Below are 25,574 nucleotides of genomic sequence, written 5' to 3'. Positions count from 1 at the left end.
TGGAAGGAACATGGTCATAATGTCTGAAGTCTTGGTTTGAGTTTTCAGCTCCAGAAATTCTATTTCAGACATTTGAATATTGTCCATGTCTCTTCAATATGTTCAGACTTTCGCCTAGCTTCTTGAACATATGGAATTCTATCATCTGTGTCATTACTAGGTCTGTTTCTATTAATTGATTTCTTTTCTTTTTATGGATTTTATTTTCCTGCTTCTCTGCATGCCTGGTAATTTTTGAATGGATGCTAAGCGCTGTGAACTTCACCTTGTTGGCTATTGAATGTTTTTGTATTCCTACATAAATTCTCCAGCTCTGTTCTGGGAAGCAGTTACATTACTTGCAAACGGTTTGATTCCTTCAGATCTGGCTTTTAAGCTTTGTTAGGTGGGGCCAGAGAAGCATTTAGTCTAATTTTTTCCTATTCTTGAGGCAAAACCCTTGTGAATATGCTACCTGATGTCCCATGAATTATGAGTTTTACCCCTCAGGCTCGTGGGAACAACAACTATTTTCTGGCTCTGCTTGATCTCTGCCGAGTGTGCCCTCTAATCCTTCTGGGTGATAACTCACTCACATGCACTGAAACACAGGGGGGACCTTTCAGATTTCCACGCTCTTTCTTTGTAAAGCTCTCTAGCGTCTGGTACTCTGCTCTGTGATCTCTAGCTCCTTGCGTCTCTGGACCCCAGCTCCGTCTCCACAGCTGTAGGAGACCTGGGAGCTCCTTCTGAATTATCCTTTCTGAGCCCTGGCTTGGAGCTTTCTGCAGGCAGTGTGATCTGGGGCTCACTTCATTTGTCTCCTATCCCTCAGAGACTACTGTCCTTTGTTGCCTGGTGTCCACTGTCTTGAAAATCATTGTTTCTCATATATATATATATATATATATATACACACATATATATTCTTATATATTCATATTTATATATATATTCATATATATTCATATATATATTCATATATATATATATAATATTTTAGTAGTTGTTTTTGGTGAGACAGTAAATCTCTCTCACTCCATCTTGGCTAGAAGTAGAAGTCTCTGGGTTTGAGTTTGACCTACATCTTGTGTGCTATTTAATTTTGGAAGAATTACTTAGCTTCCTTGTCTTCTTTGTCTATTTATGAAATAGGGATAATAATATAATGATTAGGCAATGGGGTCATATAGAACATGTTGTGGTCTATAAGATTAGGCAAAGGAGGGCCTTCCCTGGTGGTCCAGTGGCTAAGACTCTGCGCTCCCAGTGCAGGGGGCCTGGGCTCTATCCCTGGTCAGGGAACTAGATCCCACATGCTGCAGCCAGGAGTTCACATACGGCAACTAAAGATCCCATGTGCCACAATGAAGATCCCGTGTGCTGCAACTAAGACCCAGAGCAGCCAAATAAATAGATAAACATTAAAAAAAAAAAAAATAGGCAAAGGAGCAGCCATACGTTGAAAGTGGACTTTAAAAAAAGACCTGCATGGGGTGCACCTCTTTCTCCCTCGCAGAAATCACCCGAGCTCTTTTCTCTTGCCCAAACAGGGATACTTGCCTTATTTGTTTGCCCTCATACCAACTAATGACCCTGCCCTTTACCTTGTAGACCTGCTGATGAAGGGTCTATAAGCCAAAGGCCACTTGTCTCCTCTCAGAACCCATGGGGCAAAAAACAAGTTTATCTGAAACATTTTGCCAAAGCTACACCGCCACACAACTGCAGTACCTCAACAGAGTCTATGTGACTTGTGGTTAAAAAAATCGATTTTTTTTCTTATTTACACCATAATTTAAAATAATCATGTTCGCCAAATTCCTGTGAAGCAGAATGCATAATACTATTACTTGAGAACATCTGTGCACAGTTATTAACAGAACTCATTCCGCTTATAGTTTAGTACTTTAACATTTGAAAAGAAAGTGTTATTTCTTTAAGGGAAAGATATCTTTCTTCTGCCATATTAAAATTCCAACTTACTAAAGTAGTAACATTGAGTGAAAAAATACTAAAATCTATGGCTTTTTTTTATTACATGTTTATTTAGGCCAAACCAGTATGAGGCGGCTAGATTAATTACTTTTATACTGTTAAGTACTATACATAGTTAATTATTTCATCTAAGTCGTGTCTGAGCCAGATCTGTGAATTACTGTTCATGCAGGGCAATGATGATAATTTATGTACTCCCTCCATGCTACAGCCTGTTAATATACTATTTTTGATTTGAAACTGGATGTTAAAAGTTTGCAGGAGGCTTTTCAAGACTACCCCATGACATAAGTTCTAAAATTATGGATTTCAAAATTAAGCTTGATAACATGCCATGATAGGAACTTATTTGGATGATGGATTTTGTCTGAGAAATGTTTTTCCCATATTTTACTCTGATCTGTTGACTCTTAAGGGTTTCAGCTTGTGCTTTTTATTCTGCCTGATTTTACGATGCGGATGTTACCTTGGGCCCTTAGTAGTTTTTCAGCACGCACTAAACCCGATCTCAGACACTCTCCCAGTATGGCTAATCAGGTATTTAATTGTGGTTACAAATGCCTAATTACTTCAAGTGCTAGAGAGGTGCTCACAACCACCTTGAACTCACCAAACTAAACAGATGACACTGAATCCATTCTTAAAATGTAAGGTCAACTTTACAATACTTGAATAACAGGTTCCCAGAGATTTTTGTACATAGTCAAGTGAAAGAGAACTTTAAAAGTTATATAAAGTCAAAAATTAAATTTTGAGATGCCATTGAAGTAAAAAAGAAGAGAAAGATGAAGAAATCAGTGAAACACAAAGTGTAATAAAAAATTAGAGATGTTAGAGCGTCTCCTCGCTCCTCCCGGCTGTGATCCTGGATGCCAGCGTTAGCATCACCTGGGAACTTTCTAGTAAAGCCATCTCAGGCCCCATTCCACACCTATTGAGTCAGAATCTGAATGTCAACAAGATTCTCCAGGTAGTTTGTGTAGCTATTCATGTTTGAGAAGCGCTGGTCTAGAGAGACATTTAATAATCACCGAAGCTTGTGCACGGATCCAATAGTTTGCACCTCATAGAGATGGAGAAACACCCCAGACACTGAGCCCCAGTCCAGTGGAGTGTGGCTGTCCCCATGGAGAGAACCTGGGAAAGGACAGGCAAGCAGTGGCTGTGTGAGATTCTCTTGCATTTTCACGGGGAGTTGGAGTTTAGAGTTTAGAGGAAGAAGAGTCTCATGGAGGCAAAACTGTGTGCCAAGGAAAATAAAATCTATTTTTACATAACGCAGATATCTGCCAGCTCCATTCATATAACAAGTGAATTGGACATTAATCTTTCAGAGGAAAACCAGTACAGATCCAGACTTCTCGCTGGGACTTTGATGGGAGGGGTCCTTGCTTTTGTCTTGGGAGAATTGAGAGCACCTAAAAGGATGGGAAGTGCTCCATCTTCCCTTGCTGCCCAGTATTACCTTTTTTTGATTTGTATGAACTATGTGAATTTTGCATTGTAATTGTAACTAGCAACAGTTTTGCCTCTTTAAAATGCAAGCACCTGGGCTTCCCTGGTGGCGCAGTGGTTGAGAGTCCGCCTGCCGATGCAGGGGACACGGGTTCGTGCCCCGGTCCGGGAAGATCCCACATGCCACGGAGCGGCTGGGCCCGTGAGCCATGGCTGCTGAGCCTGCGCATCCGGAGCCTGTGCTCTGCAACGGGCGAGGCCCGCGTACCGCAAAAATTCAAAAAAAAAAAAAAAAAATGCAAGCACCTGATGCACAATTTCCTCTTCTTGCAGAGGCTTTCAAACTGTTCAACCACTAGAGGTCTGTATTACCTATTTAAAAAAATCATACCCAACTGGTTGAGACTTTCAGCTCTCAATTTCAACACCTATTTCTATGTTTTAAAATCTTTTAAAAACATAACACCAGGGAATAAAAATCACAACACTTTAGGAAGTGAAGGAGAAAAGCTAATAGGCACCCTTTCATTCAGAAGGGTACCAAGTCTTCCCTGCACTGTCCAGGAGACAGTACACCTTCACACTCAGAAACCCGGAAATCAACAGCCAGTTACAAGTCCAGGGAACAAATTTATCTTCTGTAGTTTTTCCTCCAACACATTTTAAGATCTCTGTGTTTTAACTTTAATTCTTAAAGCATTTATTTTCCTATTGCAACAAAAGAAAGGTTAAAGCAGTGTAATTCGGTTTAGTTCTTAAAACACCAATCTGACTACTTTTATGAAGGCTTTTAAATAAGAATTTCTTGTTGATCCAAGATTAGACTAAAACTTAATGTTCTTTCAGGCTTAATTTATAAGGCTTTGCTGCAACTTTATAAACAAATGCATGAGCCTTGGCTTGCCTGATTAAAGCTGTAATAGTGGCGATGATTGCCAGTGGTAGCGACTGCAAGTTGTGTCTCCCACATTTTCACTGGGTTCCATGTTTGCCGGGGATTTTTCACTAGCATAATGCATTGGGGTCTGCCTTCTGCCAGCAGCAGCAAAGGCTCTGAGCCTTCCAGAAACGGAAAAAATGAGGTGTCCCATTTACTGCATACCTGATTAATAGTGATGAAACCTTTCCATAGCATTATAGAGCAGGCCTCCTAAAACACCGCACACTCATATATTCACATACTTAAATGAAAGTGTTGAAAATACTAGAGGTAAAAAACGGTAATTTACTGAGTATGTATTGCACCAGGGGTTTGGGATTTAGATGCTGGATTTTCATAGATTCTAATTACCCCCAAGTTTGGAGTAAGTGTCTACATTTGTTGCCAGGCAAGGTGTAAAGCTAAGTGGCTCCCTTCTTTTAAAAGGCATTATTGCATAATGTTCCTGGTCTGTAACGCCTCCAGAAGCATAAGCAGGTCTAGTGTGGCTTCTCTCTCAGTCTGTCACTTTATTAAAACACAACTTGCAAATGTTATTTAGCAGATCATCTGAGTTCATTTCAAAGGCTAATATTTAACAGAAGGGAAAATAACCCATCCCAATCCTTTAAAAAAGTGTTTTCTATGTGTTCTCAGGGAAACTGCCTAGTGTTTTATATAGATCTCAAAGCTAGGATTCAAGGATAATTTTAGTAATGTCTTACACCGCTTGCCTATATAATCCAAATGATCAATTCTACAGCAGAAGGAAACGAATTCACAGTGCAACAATTTGTATTGCAGACCACATTATTTAAAGTAGTTAAGTTTTTCATTTCCTGTTGCATTTCTGCATATGGCTGGTGGCATATGAATTAATTTTCTCACTGAAATGTGACAGAAAAATACCTGCTTTACCTAATCCTGAACATTACTTTCAGAGCTCCTGACTCTTCTACTATCATTCAAGATGATGCTAGCTTATACTTGCATCCAACATCAGTATAAACCTATAATTAAATATTAGCACAGTGTTCGCTTGTATACATATACATAAAAAAATGCTGCTAGTGTAGCAGTTAATTGAAAAAAGGAAGATCTCAGGCTTTGAAGAATTTGATGGGTGACATCTGGGAGAGAAATGAGAACTAGGGCTTTGGAGTCAGTCCAAAATTTCAGTTATTGCTCTGGTATTGGTTAGCAAGATGGGCCCCTTAGACTCACTGTCTGTGAAAAAATGAAGCCAATAAGAAAACCTAGCTTGCAGTTTTGTTTTGTTTTTGTGAATTAAGAAAATGGAGATAAAGTGACTAAACCAGTGCCTGACCAACTAAGTGTCCAATTAATAGATGTTAACTATTACATTCTCTTTGTGTCTGCATTTAAAAAAATAGCAATATAAAAAAAATAAAATAAAAAAATAGCAATATAATACAATGGCAATAGTCCTAGTTACTTTTTTTTTCCAGGTTTACTGAGGTATACTTTATTTTATTTATTTATTTTTCCACATAAAAACACTTTATTACCATATTAAATAACAAGTTTATTTTTTTAATCCTAGTTACTTTTAAGTGTTGTTGTGAGAAGGTGATAAGATCAAGTGTATGAAACTACCAGGCTCTGGTTGCTTCCCAAACTGGTCTCCCAAAGTTTTCACCCATGAAACTAGACTGCAAGTTGGGAGAGTTTCAAGGATGATTCATTCCTGGATTTTTTATTTTTTTTGAGTGAGAAGATTGTACCATTTCAATTACTTGCTCAGGTTGATGACTTAAATTTGTGACTCTACTAGATTAAGAAGATATAACATTGCCCTGAATAAGAGTCAACTAGAGACAAACTATTTTCAGGGCAGTTAAAGAAATGAAGTTTAAGAATCTGTTCAACCTCAGGGAATTTAAAGAAAAAACATGATGCTTAAAATGCTATTTTCAACCCTTTTATTACCTTATCCTTAGCGATTGACGAAAGTTTGTTTTACCTAAAATGCTGTCTAGTATCTCCTTTCAGGAGAAAAATCTGGGGGAGAGGGATTTGAACGAAGCTGTGACTAACTAGCTTTTTATTAGGGACAGAATACTTATTAAATTACAGGCATTATTTTAACTCAACTTGTCTTCCTAATACTATTGGGGTTTAGAATGAAAATTGTGGTATTTTGCAACAAGCACTGAGGAGAACGAAGACCAGCTACTGACATACAACTAAAAGATTTTACTCAGAGGAGAAGGAATAGACTTTGGCAGTTTGGCCTTTACGCAGCCATTTCCAAGGACACACTAGAGTTTCAAAAGAGATACATGCTTCCTGAAATCACAGGCCCTGGCCTGGACAGAAGTCCATGTCAATTCAAACCAACTTTCATGCTTTTGCATGAGAAAAGGAAATTTCCTCATTTAAAGTTACGTGTTGTATGTTCTCAGAATGTTCTAGTTCTTTTGCAGGGCTGATTTTATGAGATGTCAATGATAAGAGGGGTCCTGGGAAATACATTCCTGTATAGTTGTATATAAATATTTGTACCATTAACTAGCCCTGGGACCTGGAATTGTACCAGAAGAAGTTCTTTTGGGGTTATATTTCAGTTTAGAGAGCCAGTCACATATTACCAGTTAAGGACTGAATCCTTTACCTTTCTGTCAACTCAGCACAACCCCGTTTCCAGAAGCCTCCTTCTATCACTACCACTTTGGAAATCAAATCAGCATTTCTACTTCTAAGTGCATACCTTATAATTCTCCACATGTGCAGGAGAAATGTATGAAAATGTTTTACTGTAGCATTGTGAACCAGCCACTGAGTATTGTTTTTCTAGAATAAAGGAAATTGCATTTTTTCCTCGTTCTGTTCATGATCACTTCTCATTTCTTCGGTTAGAAGTCTCTAACCGAGGCCTGAAAGGCAGCTGGCCTATTTGGGGGAAGCATGACATCACAGATGATTGTCTTTTCCTTGGCCCCATCTGCTGGAAATAGTAACTAAGTCCTTTGCCTAAGCTGGTAGGAGAGGAGCTGTCGAAAATCAAATTAGCAGGAGAGAAACTATTAGTCTTCATTTTCTTGTTTACAACCTGCAAATACAGATTGTTAAATATGCCTGTTCTCTAATTCTCATTAGGAAACCTTGAAGAATAGCAGGACAGGAAAAAGGCATGGGATTATGAGAAAACACTACCACTAAAAAAAAATACAAAGTCAGAATTGTTCCTTCTCATTCAGACTATCTTACATATTTAGAGGTGGCTGAATTTGAAATTTTCCATTAAATAATTTTATTTCAGATTTATGTGGATGGATGCCACATATACAATCCCAAATGTATCTTTTTATTTAGAATTTTCTTTTTGTTGGACTTGAAGATAAAATAATTTAAATGGAATAACCAGTATATGAAGTCATTTTGCATTCAGTGGTAGCCCCAGGAACTATTAAGTTCATCAGTGCATTTGTGTCAGGAGGCAAAGCTTTCACTAAAAATAATCTAATGGTAATGTCATGCACCACTAACTCTGTTGCAGGGAGCTTTATTTTCAGGCCCAGAGACATGGGATTACAGGTCAGTGATAGGCAAAGTGTTTTTGGGGTATACCAAAGGTGCCAAACAAGTCATTTGGTTGTCCAGGAGGAACTGACATCAAATGCAGATTTTTAGTGATTAGAGTTCTAGACGTAGCCCCTGACCATGATGGCTACTGAACCAGTCACTGGGGATTGAATCATGGACCTGACTTCTTTTTAAAATCTCTTGTGTGAAAATATTCCACTATATTTCAAAGCATTTTAAATATTTAAACCATTTCAGTTTAAAAATTTCATTTGTTCCCCTCTTCTAGCATCCATTCTAAATATGTCTCTAGTCTACCTGTCAGTTTATACCCTTGAATACTGGCTTTTTGGATACTGGCCTATTTGCTGTGCCTCGAATATGCCAGTATTCAATATAATTCAATATATTCAATATAATATGCCAGCAAAGTAAATATTTAAACCATTTCAGTTTAAAAATTTCATTTGTTCCCCTCTTCTAGCATCCATTCTAAATATGTCTCTAGTCTACCTGTCAGTTTATACCCTTGAATACTGGCTTTTTGGATACTGGCCTATTTGCTGTGCCTCGAATATGCCAGTATAGTGCTGCCTCAGGGCCTTTGCATTTGCTCTGCTCTCTCCATACAGCCATCTTCCTCCAGATGTCCACATAGTTCCTTCCTTCTTACTAAGCAGGCTTTCCCTAAACTCCCTTTACAAACTGCGCCCTTCTCCCTCACTGCTTCCACATTCTATTTCCATTATTCATGCCATCCAACATATACACTTTACTTGTTTTTCTGTCTACATGCACTAGAATGTAAGTTCTATGAGGGTAGGGATTTTTGTCTGCTTTGCTCACACTTTGTCCTTAATGCTGAAAATAGTGACTGGCATGTAGGTGTCCAATAAAAATACTTATTGAGTGAATAACAGCAGAATCTGTTGCAAACTGCAGCCCTAAATAGGAATACCTTGTGTTTAATATAACTTTCATTCAGAAGACTTTTTTACTGTCATGACATTTCTTTGATATTCTTATTTTAGAGTCAGAAGAAAGGAACTTTAGAGTTACCCCACACCTGTTCAGTAATAAACTTCTAGGTCACAATAGTTGCAAACTGAAATGCCATCAGGATTTAGGCAGTTAGATAAATGCGTGAAGTGCCATTAAGGAGTGACAAATAGTTGAGTTCATGTGCTCTTCTACTTAAAGACATTCAGATTTGAAAAACAAATGTAAACATAGCCCTGTCGGAAGAAAACCTGTCTACCTGTGGTTTCAAAGGCCCACTTTGGCTGTTAGTTTGTGGTCAGTAGGACCATGAAGACATTTTCTAAGTCATGCTGCTTTTTCTACCTCTTTCCAACTATAAACTCAGGCTTGGGTATGTGCCTAATTCCACATCAGGACAGGAATATTCAACTGATCAAATCTAATTACATTTGCTTCCCAACCAAATTGTATATCACCTTCCCCTCTTGTGAGGGAAACGGCCCCTCTTGGGTCCTTGGGATCTGATTATTGCAAACCTAATTGATTTGCAGCATTTCATTAATAAAGTTAACTAAAACTAATTATACATATTGAATAAGAGTTTCCTGTGAAATGAATTATTCTATTTAGCTTAAGGGTTCTTTTTTTTTTTTTTTTTTTGCGGTATGTGGGCCTCTCACTGTTGCGGCCCCTCCCATTGCAGAGCACAGGCTCCGGACGCGCAGGCTCAGCAGCCATGGCTCATGGGCCCAGCCGCTCTGCGGCATGTGGGATCTTCCCGGATCAGGGCATGAATCCGTGTCCCTCGCATCAGTTCACATTTTACTTTTTTTTTTTTTTTTTTTTTTGCGGTATGTGGGCCTCTCCCTGTTGTGGCCCCTCCCGTTGCAGAGCACAGGCTCTGGACGCGCAGGCTCAGCAGCCATGGCTCACGGGCCCAGCCGCTCTGCGGCATGTGGGATCTTCCCGGATCAGGGTATGAATCCGTGTCCCTTGCATCAGCAGGCGGACTCTCAACCACTGCGCCACCAGGGAAGCCCCAAGGGTTCTTAATTGTTAGAATAAATTGCTGAGAAGGATTGCAGCATTACTTTCTCTTGAGATATATATATATATATATATATGTGTGTGTGTCAACCAATATGGATTGATGGATGTTTACACCATAGAAACTGATAAAAGAAAAAAAATTAAATATGAAGGTTAAAGATATCAAAACATACTCCTAAGAAGATAAAAATCACAAAATAGATTACACATAGATCTCTTCATTTTAAGATGTCAAATTAGACCTGTTACATTTGTCATATAAAGGAAACTGAAGTCAATTTTTAAATTTATTGACATTTATTATTTTATTCATAGTAAATTTTTCCTTCACTTAATTGGTTCATATTGTATTTCTCACTCTTTAATTCAGATGTTATGTGTCTAGTTCATTGATCTAGTTAAATCAACATTCTAGCAGAAATCCAGAGGGACCTATACTAACTACTTCAAATGCCCCAAATCAAGCAGATGCATTGTGGGCCAGTACTTCTCACAGGGCCATTTCCAACATTCCCTATTTGTTCAGTTGTGTACAGATAAATACGTTCTATGTAGAATGAAGATGAGCATTCATTAATGGTTTAGAGTTGAATAAAATATGGCTGGGCCATTAGTGTTACAGAATAAACTTCTATATCACATAAGAAGCTATGGTCATCAATGACTCAAATTTGCATTGCTTTCACACTGCCAAAGCAGGTTGGATTTCCTTCTCTGCATTGTTCAGGAAGATACTGAGTTGTTTTATCCTCCTGCTCTGTACACTGACCGCACTGGAGGGACCAAGAGGCAGCAAAATGCCCATCGTGTTCTTGCTCTTTGGCCTGGAGCATCACTGAGGAGCCAGGGTTCAGACTCTAGGTCAAAAGACAGCCTTACCCACTGCTTGGTTTTATCTACAGTGGCTTTGTTTGCTTTTTATGGTGGCCCATGCTGTATGCAGAAGTATTTTGGCTTCGCCTGGATAAGAGGAGAAGGAAGTCTGCTCCTGATTGGATTTTGGACTTGCGGTATGACATTGCTCCTGTTGTCTCACGGATGCCCAGGGAGAGTCCAGTATTTTGTTCCAAATCTGGAAAGATGCCAAAGACCTAGTTCCAGATAACTGGTTACCTTCTGCCAGGTCTGTACTGTACTATTACATTTCTGAGATATCTTAGATCTTCCTAGAATTAAAAGAAATGACTCCTATATATCCAAATCATCTCAAGAGTCTTAAAAGGAATGACTAGCTAGTTGAAGGGAGAGGAGGACAGCACTTTTGGTACTAGTGAAAAGTTCTTCCTGCTGGCAAAACAGAACCTCTAAATTTAGAGGGTAATTCTCTGAGCTCTTTTAATTGTTAAAAGTATTAATAGTTGTATGTTGAGCATATCTATCTATATTATTTAAACCTAGGAACAATGTTACTGTAGATAAACTGTGTGAATAATAGGTTACTTGGAGTAAACCTGTTATTCTATAAAGAAAGCTATTTTTTGGTTTATTGAAGAAAAAAAAAAAAGCTCCACAAGTGGCTAACCTTTACTTTGCCTTTTTTTCATTGGTAAGACTCAGATTCATATTTAACAGTTCCAGACTGGGTCCAAACTTCCATTATTTATGCTTTCACTGAAAAATGATACTATTAAATCTGTAAAGGGAATATTGGCTGGATATTTATATGCCTTTTTCACAGCTAGTTATATAGCTATCTCAAATCCTTGATACTTCAATAACTCAAAGATAAATTTGTTTTAAATTTCTTGCCTTGCGTAATGTACAACCGTTAGTCCAGGAACCAAATTTAATTGAATTACTAGGTATAAGTGACTGGAAAGTAATTGAGACTGATGTTAAATAACAGGATCGTATTAGTGGAAAAATCGTGACTAAGAAGTTTAAGAATACACTGTAAAAGGGGGTGATTATATTAATTAAAATGATAAACAAAATATTGTTATCTGGGATACATACAATTTTGAAATCAAAATACTACACATTTCCATAAAAAAAGATAAAAAGAAATAAATGATCTAATAGTTATTTTGCTTGGCTCTCCAATTGCTGAAAAAATGTAAATCAACTTTAGTTTAAAGTCAGTATCATTGAGACACATCTATCATTGTAGGAAAAATAAAATCTTACAGAATATCAACAATAAAGAAAAAATATTGGCCTTAAAAATGATCCTACATCTTTTCTAGTTTTTTCTTACTTGGAGATGTCAATGATTCAGGTAAAAAAAGCCAACAACCATGTATTAGCTCAACATAATTGTGTGTACCACTTTTCACAATTTTTAAGGAAATGAAAACCTCTAACTTTAGAAGAGTACATAAAATATTTAAATAAATATTTAAGTAAAACATTTAATTCCACATATTTTAACAGGCAAATAAATAGGAAAAAGGAAAAGGGGCTTGTGAGAACTAACTATACACCAGATAACCTACAACTGAGAAAACTGGAATTTAAAAAATATTTTAAAATTTCCAAATAAGTATAAAAGAGCACAAAACTTTCTTGCCAAGTAGCAGTGGAAGTCCACTGCATTATTAATAGTTTGTTTATGATAGTATTGTCTAATAGAACTTTCCATAGTGATAGAAATGTTCTATATCTGTGCCATTCAATACAGTAGCCATTAACTACATGTGTCTATTGAGAACTTGAAATGTGGCTAGTACAACTGAGGAATTCGGTTTTTAATTTCATTTGTTGTAATTAATTTAAGTAGCCACATGGGGCAAATGGTTACCAAAGATTTTAAGCTACTGAACATGTTCTTTATTCTATGTCCGAACCAGGTTTTCCCATTTTTCATAAGTAGATTTCAACCTAAATATTTTTGGTTCAATAAAACAAGCTCTGAAATGCTGTTTACACATTACTGGTTTAAATCAATAAGAGATCAAAGTTCTGTAGTTGTAAGTTGGTGAAAGTTTTAAAGTGACAATACAAAGTTCAGAAGGCCCTTGGAAAACACTATTTGTATTTCAATATAGTGACCATGGATTGGGATGGGGCCTCGAAGATTCTTTCACAGGAAACCAAAGGCAAAGTTGCTAGTTAGTGGCAGAATTGGTATGGCATTAGTTCTTTAACAACAACAAAAAAGTCTTAGAATTAAGTATGTTTTGCTCATTCATTTGAACCTTAAAGGTTTGAAAAAGTTTAAAATTTTACACAATGTTTTTGTTCAGTGTTTTCTTATTTGTAAGCAAAATGTCACAGTTATTTGGAAAATTTTGCTACAAATATGGGAATGTTAATCAGAACCCGAGGGGCTTCGAAAATACAAGAGAAGAGAGGATGGTCTAAGAATCATTTCCAGTAGGAGCTCCCCGTATTGCTGTCCTGATTCTTCTGCCCTAAGGCTGATGGGGTGTTACAGACAAAGAGTTCCTTCTGATCCGTACTCTTAGGATGCAAAAGAAAGCTTCCAGTCTTGGTGTCTTCCTAACTGATTCAATAGATTTTAATGTACGTTTTCCAGAGCTGGATTTTTGCTGAAAACATGCACAGCTATGCTTCCTAGGTTTAACTACACCTCACAAAAAAACCCCTAAAGATTTCCAGTGTCAGAACTCTGTAGAATGTTACTATTTTTGTCTCCAAGATTAAAGCAGTCCTAAATAGTTTCCTAACACCACTGTGGAGTGCCTTCCAGCAAGGGTTTCCTACTTGTCAATCAAAAAGACTAGTCGCCTCTAACATATGTAACCCACCACCTATCTTATCTACCTTCTACTCTGATAAAATGCAATCACAACATACTCAGAATGGGACAAGCTACTCTTTTCATTCTCCTTGGAGGAACTAGGGAGTGTCTCCCCTGTTAGTTTGGGAAGCTGAGGGCTTGTTCTTTGAGCTGAATTTACGTCAGGAGAAAAAAGTCCTGCTAGCCGGGTAAATCCAGGAGTCTTTTTATGAAAAATATCATTCAGGCCTATGTGATGGGAGTTGGACCAACAGAGCAGTCTCTAGCTGCCCTCTGAGGTTCTGAGTGTAATGCCCTGCCGTGTGACTCCACAGGACTCACATCTACCAGAGGGCTAACCTGCATGGGAATTAAAGGGTACCTCTATATCCAATTTCAGAGCCCCTTTTCCTATATCTTACTGGAGTAAGGGAGACTTTTGTAAGAATGAGACTCTGAGACTTTCGGGTTTTCTGAAGGTGAGCAGGTAGTTTCAAGGTTTATGGTGTTTAGATATATGCCCGCCTCTAGAAGTGAGTGCTGGGGCATCACAGAGCCCCGATTCCCCATTTGGTGGCCGATGAGAGAGCACAGTCATTTCCCTCCTGGCCCTACTAAAGCCCTACGTAGCATGGAACGCACTGCTCAGAGCAATCGCCTATGACCATGAGGAGATCCTCGCCAAGGGTTTGCACATCTCTCACATGGTTTATCATCAATACATGAATATCTTGGTAATTCTGAGACTGTTTATATTGAAAATCATATTAATATATATGTTCTTCAGCTGTATATTGGAAGGGATGGGGTGAGACTGGCACTTCATTCTTTTCTGCCTCCTCTGTTTCTGTCACCTGACAATGGCATATGTGGCTTTTTGTGCTACCTTCACTGTTGACACGTTAGAGAAAACTACTGACAGACACAGCATTATAGGTGTAAGACATTTACCTGGATGTAGACCTTCTGGGATGGCTTCAGTGACTTATTCAGATAAAACCTCAGCCATTTTAGACCAATTTAACATGTATCAAATCTGGAAAGAAAAAAAAGATTAATGAGATTCACTGAATATGGTCAGGTTTTAATTTTCTAATTTATAAAATAAGCATTAATGCTACATCTTAAGGAAGTTTTTGAAGGTAATGAAGCCATCTGGTTGACATCAAGAACATATTCTTCCTTATATAGACTTGGGCTCTGCTGAGTGGCTGACCTGGTCCTGTTCCTGCTTATAGTCGACATCTTCCCTCACACCCTTTTACATGAACGCTAGAGAAGGAGAAAAAGACTGTTTCTGGGTCAAAAACAGTGCAATCTTCTAAGGCATTTCTGTAGACATAACTACTAAATATAAGAAATATCCTAATAGATTAGATTTTTACTTGTGAATTTACATTTAAACTTTGCTATGATTCTAGAGCTTATACAAGTGTTATTTTACCATAATTTTGAAAAAGGATCTTTTAAAAAGATGTTTTCAGTTGTAATCTTTCATTGCAGTAATAGATGCATGTGATATAAGTGACAACTTACAGAATCATATAAAACAAAAGTACACATCTCTTAACTCTGTCTCTCCAGATTGACTTCCCAGAGATACTTACTACTAATAGTTTCTTATGTACCCCTCTAGTACTTTAAAAAATGTATATACATGCATATAAATGTGTATATCCGTGTTTTTTCATTTTATACATTATATGTTCTGTGCCTTGCTTCCTTTTTTTTTAAACTTAATAATATGCTAGCAGAACTTTCTACATCAGTATACATAAATCTAACTCATTCATTTTAATAGCTATATAGTATTCCATTCATTGCACTGAAATATGATAATTTATTTAACCAGCCCCTATTATGGGCTGTAAGGTTGTTTTTTTTTTTTTTCCAATTTCCCTTTTTGGATGCTTAAAAAAAAACCCAATGATCATATTTATACATATGCATTTTTGTACTTATATGATTATATCAGTAGAATAAGTTCCAAATATAGTTGTTGATGCAAATTGTTTATACACTCTAAGTTTTTGAAAGATACTTACAAAATGTCCTCTATAAAGGTTACATGAATTTATGAAACCAAAAATCTGGCTTGTATCAAATCTTAAATTTTTTTCTGTCTGATAAGTGAAAAGTATATATTCGTTTTGGTTTGCATTTTTTTAGTTATGAATGAGGTTGAGCTGCTTTTTGTTTTCTTATTTTTTGTAGTCATTTTTCTACTAGTTTGCCCAGTCTTGGCCTTTGCTCATTTTTCCATTGGGTTGTTCATTGTTTCTCATTTTAAAGAGCTCATGTTGAAAATGGGCGTTTTACATGTAATGTGTGGCAAATAGCTTTCCCAAGTTCTTGTTTATCTTTTGACTTTGTTTATGGTGCTTTTTAATATACAACCATTTCAATTCTTTTTAATGTAGCCAAATTTATCAATATTTTTCATTATAGATTTGGGGACTTTTTTAAGTAGGAAATTTTTTAAAGTTAAAGAGTTATTCAAGAAGACTGTATAGAGGTTGCTTTTTTTTTTTTTAAACAACAATGTACACCAGCTTTACTATCACATTGTGATAACAGGAGATATAGGAGAATTTTGGCATTAGAAGTATCTATTTTTATCCCAATTTTTTGGTGTTATAGCAAAGATTTTCCCATTAGATGATTCTTCCTATAAAATACCACTCTGGTGTAAAATCTGTGGATTCTTGTAAGGCTCTAGTGTACCTTAGGGACAAAAAAAAAAAACAGAGACAGGGCTGACTTGCCAGTATCATTCTCCAGAGGGTTAACAGTAGCGTCTACAATCTGAAATCTAGAGTGAGTTGGAAGGAAAGGAAAAGAAATTCCAAGATAAACAGCAAGTATGAAGTATAATAGAGGTTCATTATAGGAAATTTTGAAAGCACATGCAAAAAAAAAGGGGGAAAGAAAAAAGTCACCTTTGATCTTAGCCTTGATCCTAATAATCCTCAAAAGCATTTAAGATTTGTTATATATTTTTCCTGGTATTTTTTATCTGTTCCGCAAATATGCAGGCATTTAAAAAATATATCAGTGATTTACTCACAAATCAGTGCTAATATAACTAAACTATTTTCATTAGAATACCAGTGACCCAAGTAAGACCTTAATGGCACCTTGACAAGAATCTATCAAACACATACACACACACAGGCTCTCACTCGATTTATGTTTTATATGTTGCTATATTTACTTGTGATTATCTTTCCTTGTCACTAAATGTTCTAAAATATATTTATATAAAAATATATAATGACTATATAATGTTTCATCATATGGCTTAATGTAATGGGAATTAAAAGAGTAGATTTGTATTTCTCTCAAAAATCCATTCTGTTAACCCAGTAGATCAAACACTAGGACACATTCAGGAGATCATTACGTAGGAATCACATCAGATTCTTTTCCATTCCTGATAAAGTGGCAGTAATTAACTGTGTGAAGGTTAAGTGCTGGAAGACATCATGGTACAGTGTGTTTTATGTGACATGACATCATTTGAATGGAAAGAAAATTAGATTATTAAAGCTGGGTTAATGGACCATTCTTGTTCTAGCAGCAACCCACATAATTCAGAAGCATGTAAGATGCATTTGAATTGTATAACAAGAAGAGTTTGGGTCAAAAAGTGAAGAAAAGTGTGTGTGATAATAAAATTGTAAACGAATGAAGTTTACTAGAAGAAATGCTGTGAGATTTTTTTTCAATTTATTTAGGAAAAAACCTGGTGCAGATTATATTCAGCCACAGTCACAGATATTTGGGGTTAGTGAGACAAGCAGGACTCTAAAGGGTCATAAGAGAATCACTAGTACGTTATCATTTATTAGCACTTAAACTCTGCCTGCTAACATGCAGGATGTCTCCTGGGCACGAGTTCCCTTGCTACTTGGCTTTATGGCACCGCTGGGTTGATTTCGCCCTCAGCCATAACTTACAAGGTAGACGCTGTACTGTTAGCACTGCTGAAAGTTCTAGATCTAAGCAGCAGCTGGTGAAATTCTGTCTCCTAAGGATGTCCCTTTATCACGGAGAAAATCATGGCTGCTCAGTCCCGTTGACACACCTCTCCTCTCAAACATGATCACAGGGAGCCCTGGGCCTCTCACTGTTGTGGCCTCTCCCGTTGTGGAGCACAGGCTCTGGATGCGCAGGCTTAGCGGCCATGGCTCACGGGCCCAGCCGCTCCGCGGCATGTGGGATCTTCCCCGACCAGGGCACGAACCTGTGTCCCCTGCATCGGCAGGCAGACTCTCAACCACTGCGCCACCAGGGAAGCCCATCACCTCAATCTTTTGACCAACATCAGTGAGGCCCTGTCAAAGCAACAGACATTTGACCAGGTCCAACTGACAACTCTCAATCTATATGTATTGGGAGAAATCTTTCAGAGACTAAATCATTTGGGGAGTCGTTGGCTTAAAATAAGTCACCCTTGTTTGCAGACTGACTGATTAGTAACTATATTCAGCTAAAGTTTTGTAAACTATGCCTATAGGTAAGTAAGTGTTTATATTAAAAGCTGAAAGAGTGATATATAATTTGAGTTGGAAAGATGAACAGTTTATATATGTAGGAAATGGCTTGTTTAATTCAAGTACTTTAAAAAAAAAGTTCATCAGAACACAAAAAGGTAAGGAAAAAAAGTAAATTTCAGGTTAAGTTATGGGAAAATAGAGATATCAAACCTTAAGTTTTAAATAATGGGCTGTCATAGTTTTCATTTTTTTTCCCAACTAAAGAAGGAATTTCTAGAATTCTTCATTATTGCAGTTAAAGGTAAGATGACAGGCAAATGTTAACCAAAATGGAGGACATCTTGTTTTTTGCTATGAGGGAAACAGAACTTGATTTCCAGTTATAACTTTAAATAAATTATCAAATAATTAATTGGCCTTCAAAAGCAGGCAGCCTAGTGTAGAGCAGACAGTGTGGGTGGCGGCTCAGAGCACAGTAATCAACATTTATGTTTAAATCTTGACTCTACCAGTTACCACATCTGGGTAAGCTACTTATCTCATTATTACTCAGTATCCCAATCTATAAGATGGGGATAAGGCAGTGACTATTATATAGGGATGTTGTGAGGATTAAATAAAGCACAGTATTTAAAGGCTGAATATTGTTTGGCACATTGTATGTGCTCAATAAATGTTAGCTTTATTAAAATTGTTTATTAAAAAGCCAAGGAAAGAATCTCTAGGTAATCATTCTGAACAAGCCAGAGGTACTGTCCACTTGTGCTTCTCTAGCTTTAATGTGCATTTGAATCACGTGGGGATCCTGTTAAAATGCAGATTCTAATTCAGTGAGTCTGGGTGGGGTCTGAAAGTGTGCATTTCTAATAAGCTTCCAGGTGATGCCCATGATGCTAGTCTCTGGACCTGGACACTTGAGGTAATTATGGAAGATTGGTTCTAATTTGTAATAGATGTGGTGGTTCTCAATAGGGGGAAATGGGGAAAGGAGGAAAAAGGGAAGTGTAGACAATATGTACAGATTTAAAACGCTCCCCAGGTGATTGTCATATGCTTGCCTTACCTGCTCTCTAAAGCCTGAAGAACCATTGATTTGATATTTCAACCTTTTATTCTTTTTCATTTCTCCTTTTCTTACTCTTTTCTCTACATTGCCCTTGCCATTACAGCTTTAGACTAAAAGAATGGTATTAATACTTAGTTCCTCAATTAGTAAGACTAAAGCATCAATTTTAAGTCATTTTATTGTGTGTAGTAGGAAGTGGTTTCTCTCTAACATTTCTCTTCTACAATATAGGGATCTGAAAATGTATTTTATGTTTTCCATAGCTTTAGCCAAGAACAAACAGGCAAGAAAGTGACTTGTGGAGCATTTAGTAACAGAATACAAGGATGCAATTGGGTGTGGTGCATACAATCAAAGGAGTTATAACCCCATGGGGAAAGGAAAGTTGTAGTGGTTATTATGGAAATGGCTAGAATCAAACAATGTAACCACATTAGACATTCCACCTAGTCTGAAAGGTAGGAGGGAGGAGGGTTGTTTCTAAATGGCTTCCCACCCCAGTGGCATTGAGATGATTAGAGAGACCCATATCTAAATATGTACTTAGCTTGACCAACATCTCTCTAGGGCAAAGACCATTTTTATACTTTGGTGTGTCCTCAGGGCCTAATATCAGATCCATTGAATTCCCTCTAAGTATCTTCTACTACTGTTGATATATTTCGTAGATATAATTCTTCATTTTCCAAGGTAGATAAGAGGAGCCCTGATTAATATAAAATGGGAAATAGCCAAAGAAAACTTAGAGGGGAAATTAGCAATCATTAACTCTCTTTAAAAGTGCAGAACCAAATGTGTATTCTCTACTATTCTTAGTCTGAAGTTCACTAGTCAAAGTACTTTAATTCATTGATCTAAATGAGATTTTAACATCATTTGAGGAACAAAGCAGCGTTTATGTATTTAAAATGAACAAGAAATCCCATAAAAGTTGACCCAAACTGAATGATTATTAATTCTATGATTTTAAGTTTTAAGGACACCTAGAATTGGGACTTGGAATGTGAAGGCACAATGAGATTATGAAAAATAAAGCATGTCTATTTCTTACCCATTTTTCCAACTTGTGTTAGAAAAGTAATTAAATATGAGATTGGCAACACAATTTAAAATATTTTTGAGTATGGGAAGAAAAATCAAACCATAATGGGCAGATTCTAGACACTTATTTCTACTTAAGACATTTAGATATGCACCTATTTAGGAACCAGACAAACAAAAATAAACTCTTCTAAATTGAGCTATAAAAATAATATATCAATAGTATAAAGCAGCTGTACAGCATTTACAGTATATAGTGCATACTTCGTTAGTAAAATATTTTGAAAGAAATTTTGGTTTTCATATTCAAGGGAATTTTTCTCCCTCTGTGATCATCTACTATCAAGAGAAAGAATCAAAATCAGATAGAAAAACTTTCAATGTTAATACAACCACAGTTAAGATTCACTTACCATTTTTATGATTGTTATATATTTCATTTTCTAATCGTCAAATTTGTCATTAACTACCAACGGACAAAACATCTGGCAAATTTATAGCTCTTTATATAATTTTTTTGCTGTGATTTATTTTAGATGTATTTTAGAGCTTTAATAGGATAATGGTAGTCATTTGCCAAATCATTTGAATAGTACCTTAAATCTCTATAGATACTCCTAGATTTAAGATGGCTTTGTGTATTAAGCCACTGAAAAGTTGAGTCTTAGTAGCTAAAATTCATATCATGATGAAGAATGGAAAATGTAAAGTGATAGCTAAATTAAGGCTGGAAATGGAACAAAATTTACTTTTGTTTATGGGAGCTTTAGTATACTGTTTTAATAAACACTTACATGAAGAGAAACACATGTAATCCAATGACTTCAGGCAATTTTGAAAGAGAAAGCTTATAAGCATTTTGAAGAAAATAATAGTACTTTCCAGTGGTGATGAGTTGGAAAGCTGATTTTTCCAATTTGCTAGATAACGTGGGAGAAGAGTGTTCCTAACCCAGCCTTGGATACTTTGTCATATTTTGTTGCTCTGGCTCTATATTTGTTTATTGCCACAGGCTGTCTTCAAGACAGCTTTTTAATTTTCACAACACTTGGATTTACATCAAACTTCTAAATAAATTTCTTAATTTGCTAGCCCACTTGGGAGAATCTCTGGCATTGCTCAGTCATGACTGAGCAGGAAAAGGACCAAGTCAACTAGCGAGCTTGGGGCTGAAGACCAGGAGCCTGTGTCAGGCAGCGAAAACATCTAAGTGTGATGGGACTTGATCTTGGTCCCTGTAACAAATTTGAGAGCAAAATACAGCAACTATCAGCTGCATGAAAAGGACAGTGTGACAGCACAGATAAAACTATGGGAGACGTGCATCACGCATTTTAACTGTGAGTTTCAAACTCCTTCTCAGCTAAGTATTTTACCTGGGCTTTGGGTAAGGAGCAGACTAAATTTTCTTTCATTATTTTCCCTCTAGCATAGGGCAAGCAATTAGTCATAGTAACAGCAACAACAGTTACAAGCAGCAGCAGCAAAATCACCCCAAATCATATACAGGTATACACACACAGTTCTTACCCAAAGTAGGAAAAGAAAAAACGAAGAAGTAAGAAACCTGAACAATTCACAAAGTCACAATTTGAACACTGAAGCAGGGTGAGAGAGTGATAGGAGAGATTGAAGCTCAGAGCTCTTGGGATGCAGAGCGTTGCCAAAGCAACAGTGACTGAAAGACACTTTATAAAACTCAAGGAAGACAAGTCTTCCTTTGGCATCAGTGGAAGAAAACCAGTTTTCTTCCGAGCTGGATGGTGGAGCAGTTTATTCAGTTTAAGATCAAAGAAGAACCGAGCTAGAAATCAAGGCCTCATGATGGGCACAAAGAACAATGAAGTCAGGGGAAAAAAAGGGGGAAAAAGAGTAGATAACAGACTTGACACTAACAATCATGAAACTTTAACAAATGTTGAGATCTAGCAACTTGGGGCCACTCCCTGAGCCTTAAGCCAGGTTGTAGGAATTGCCAACTCTAATTTGGGGGATGGACACTTGGACCTAATGATTTTCCAGACAATTTACCAGGAGAGCTATTTAGACAGTTTTGAGGACCACAGACATGGGCTATAAAAGGGTAATTATTTTAGGCTTTTATTTTTTTAAGCAATAACTAGGAAACAAAAGGAATCAAGGAATTTTATCACTGGAGGGAAACGTACAGGCGGGGGCTTGAGGTTCAGAGTTGTGAAATAACTCTAACAGCACATGGCCAGTTAAGTGGGAGTCTCCATTCCCAGCTCTCTGTGCTTCCCTGCTCCTGCACTGTCTTCCAAAAGGGTGGTGGACTCCACCACAGCCTGAGGAAAGATTATCCACGCGGTGGGGCCTTTAGAGCTAGGGAAACACTGCAGGGGACAAGGGAAACAGACAGTTTCCTTTTTTGAGAAGAATTATAAAGGTGTTACTGCTTATGCTAAGGAGAATAAACCTTGGAGACCCAGGATCCTTGGGTGGTAACTACCAAGAGAATCATGTTGGTGATGAGGCACCTTTAAGAGGAGATAGAAGTTGCTCAAGAAAGTTATAAAACAGAGAAGCAGGGTGCCAGATTTCCTCCCTGCCTCATTGTTACTTTCTCCTCCAGGAATGACACTGGAAGTAAATGCAGCAGGTCGAAAATGTGATCCCAGCGGAAAGTGAGCACCCAAACGTTCACCAGGAAGAGAGGGCTCCAGAGGGCCGCTAGTGAGTGTTTGATTCTTAATGAAGCCATCAGCAAACAAAGATTAGGTACAGAGGCCCCAGATGGGTTCAATAGCCAGGTCTCTAATGGGGGCCCAAAGTCAGGGCAGGAGATGCTTCTGGAGACGAAGCATCTGGCACTTTGGAGAGATTGGGCTGGATAGTTAAGAGAATTGGAGAATGGGGTGCTAGGTAGAGAGGTGGATGCAGGGAAGGGGCCAGCAAGAGGTTCTGTTCAGTCTTGGAAGCAGAAGAGCTTCTCCTAGAATCCCCCTCAGTTACAAACGTGCCCTGGCCAAAGCTGTGGGGATTGGGGTGTGGAGAAGCCCCGGGTTTTCCCCTCCCCAATTAATTCGATGTGGGCACGGCATCCTGTGCCAAGGACCCCCCGATATGGTTTGCAGAGAGGGGTATGGGGGAGGTGAGCTTTGTTGGTGCGAGGCCTGGGAAGGCAGGGGACGGACACTCAACTTCACTTTTAGAAGTGGCACAACTTTTAAATGGACGCCCCGCGGAGTCATACACTCAGGTCACATTTAAAAGACAAGAGTTAGCTAAAAGCGTCGGGAAGAAAGTTTACTTGGCTGCATCCCATTTCTGCAGATTCCTTGCTTGTACTCGATAGAGTTGTGTCAAATCGGAATGAAATTTCTGGGGCATGCGGCAAACAAGCTCAAATTGTTTCTTCCCAACCCAGACGCCCCTCCTCTGATTTGGGGAAGGGCCTCCAGCTCGGGGTGGGCGCCGGTTGGAACTAAGCTCGCTCTCGCCTTCGTCCCCGGGAGCCTCCCGGCACAGCGCCCGCAGTTCACACCTCGGCAGGGAACTGACTACCCTCGCCCCCAGCCCCCAAGCCTGGCAGGGCAGTCCGCGCCACTCACCGCCACTCGGGACGCTGCGCCCACGTCCGGCCGAGCTGGTGGCGCTGGTGCGGGGTGCGCCCTCACTCTCGGGGTCCGCTCGGGTTCCTCCCCAGGGATCGCCGCCTCGGGCCGGCAGAGCTGCTAGTCTTGCGTCCGCCCAGGCGCTCAGTCGCCCACAGCCTGGGGCCCTTGGCTGACAGGCGCTGGAATCATTCTCTACGAAGGCAGCTACAAATTTATAGCGAGGGGCGTTGCTGCTTCGAGGGTTCCAGGGGCGAGGCTGTGTTTTGAACTCCCTCCTCCTCCGCCCCTCCCGAGAGACCCTCTCGGCCCAACCCCCTTTCCTCTCCAGATGCTGACGGAAGCGGCATGATGCCACAGTCACCCCACTGTCACTTATTAGATCTGAGTGCCAGGCCCAGAACCCGGCATTGCGGGAGGGAGTGGAGAAATGGAAGAGAGCTGCGGTTGCAGGAGCAGCTTTTCACACCGAGATCATTCCTCTACTTTTTTTTTTTAAAACTTGGGAAACTTCTAAGGACTAATTAGGGGACTTCTTTCTCTTCCCTGGGAGTAACTCAAACTTTGACAATACCATTGTGGATCATAGATCCATAGATTAACCTCAGGGTTGTTACAGAGTGAATGGGTGGACATTCATTTCCTCCTATCGGACATGCTATTGGAGTTACATTTTTTTTTAATGTAAACATAGAAAAAGTTAAAAAACAAAGTATGACCAAATATTTAAGGAGGAATTAATATAAATTCTTTATAAATTCTTCCAAAAAAACAAAGGAGGAAGTATCACTTTCCAACTCACACTATGAAGCGAGTATCACCCTTATTCCAAAACCAGATGAGACGTCAGGAGAAAAGAAAACTACAAATCTTCCATATGAGTGTAGATAAAAATCCTCAGCAAAATATTAACAAATCAAATCCAGTAACATATTAAAAGGATAATACACTATGACCAAGTGAGATTTATCCAAGTGATGCAAGATTAGTTTACCAAAAATCAATTGATGTAATATACCATATTCATAAAGGACAAAACCCACAGGATCATCTTAATAAATCAGAAAAGGATTTGACAAAATCTGACACTTTTTCATGATAAAATCATTCAGCAAACTAGGAAGAAGAAAGGAACTTCTTCAAACTGTATAGTCTATCTATGAAAACTCACTAACATCATACTTAATGTTGAAAGATAATGTTTTTGCATCTAAGATCAGGAAAAAGACAAAGTTATTTGCTTTCAACGCATCTATCAAACATTGTACTAGAGGTTCTAGCTGGGGCAATTGGGCAAGAAAAAGAAATGAAAGGCATCCAGATTAGAAAGGAAGTGAAACTATTTTTATGTGCAGATGACATGATCTTGTATTTAGAAAATCCTGAGAAATCAATAAAAAGCTATTAGCGCTAATAAATGAGTTCAGAAAGTCTTCATGATACAAGAAGAGTATACAAAATCAGTTGTATTTCTATACATCAGCAATGAGCAATCCAAAAATGAAATTAAGAAAAAACTGCATTTACCATAGATCAAAAGTATTAAAATACTTGGGAATAAATTTAACAAAAGGGTGCAAAACTTGTACTCTGACAACAGAAAACATTGTTGAAAGAAATTAAATTAGACCTAAACAAACGGAATGACATTCCATGTTCATGGATTGGAATATTTAGTATTGTTAAAATAGCAATAATCTCCAAGTATTATACAGAGCAAACACAATCCATATCAAAATCCCAACAAGCTGCTTTTGAAGAAATTAACAAGGTGGTCCTAAAA

At 38.1% G+C, this 25,574-nt stretch overlaps 1 protein-coding gene across 2 annotated transcripts in view; it reads right to left on the bottom strand.

Moving 5' to 3' along the window:
* Positions 1 to 23,962, bottom strand: part of AGTR1 (angiotensin II receptor type 1) — a 46,363-nt gene extending 22,401 nt beyond the window's left edge. For both annotated transcript variants that reach the window (XM_024769142.1, XM_024769143.1), the window contains exons 1-2: positions 23,789 to 23,962; positions 14,562 to 14,646 (exon numbers count right to left, since the gene is read on the bottom strand). The gene's annotated coding sequence lies outside the window, so the exon portion shown is untranslated. The remainder of the gene's footprint in view (positions 1 to 14,561; positions 14,647 to 23,788) is intronic.
* Positions 23,963 to 25,574: the final 1,612 nt, after the last annotated feature.

Source organism: Neophocaena asiaeorientalis, unplaced genomic scaffold (assembly GCF_003031525.2).
Source record: "Neophocaena asiaeorientalis asiaeorientalis breed wild unplaced genomic scaffold, Neophocaena_asiaeorientalis_V1.1 scaffold118, whole genome shotgun sequence".
NCBI lineage: Eukaryota > Metazoa > Chordata > Mammalia > Artiodactyla > Phocoenidae > Neophocaena > Neophocaena asiaeorientalis.
Note: the sequence above shows the minus strand (reverse complement) of the source record. Positions and strands in the feature narration are given on the sequence as shown.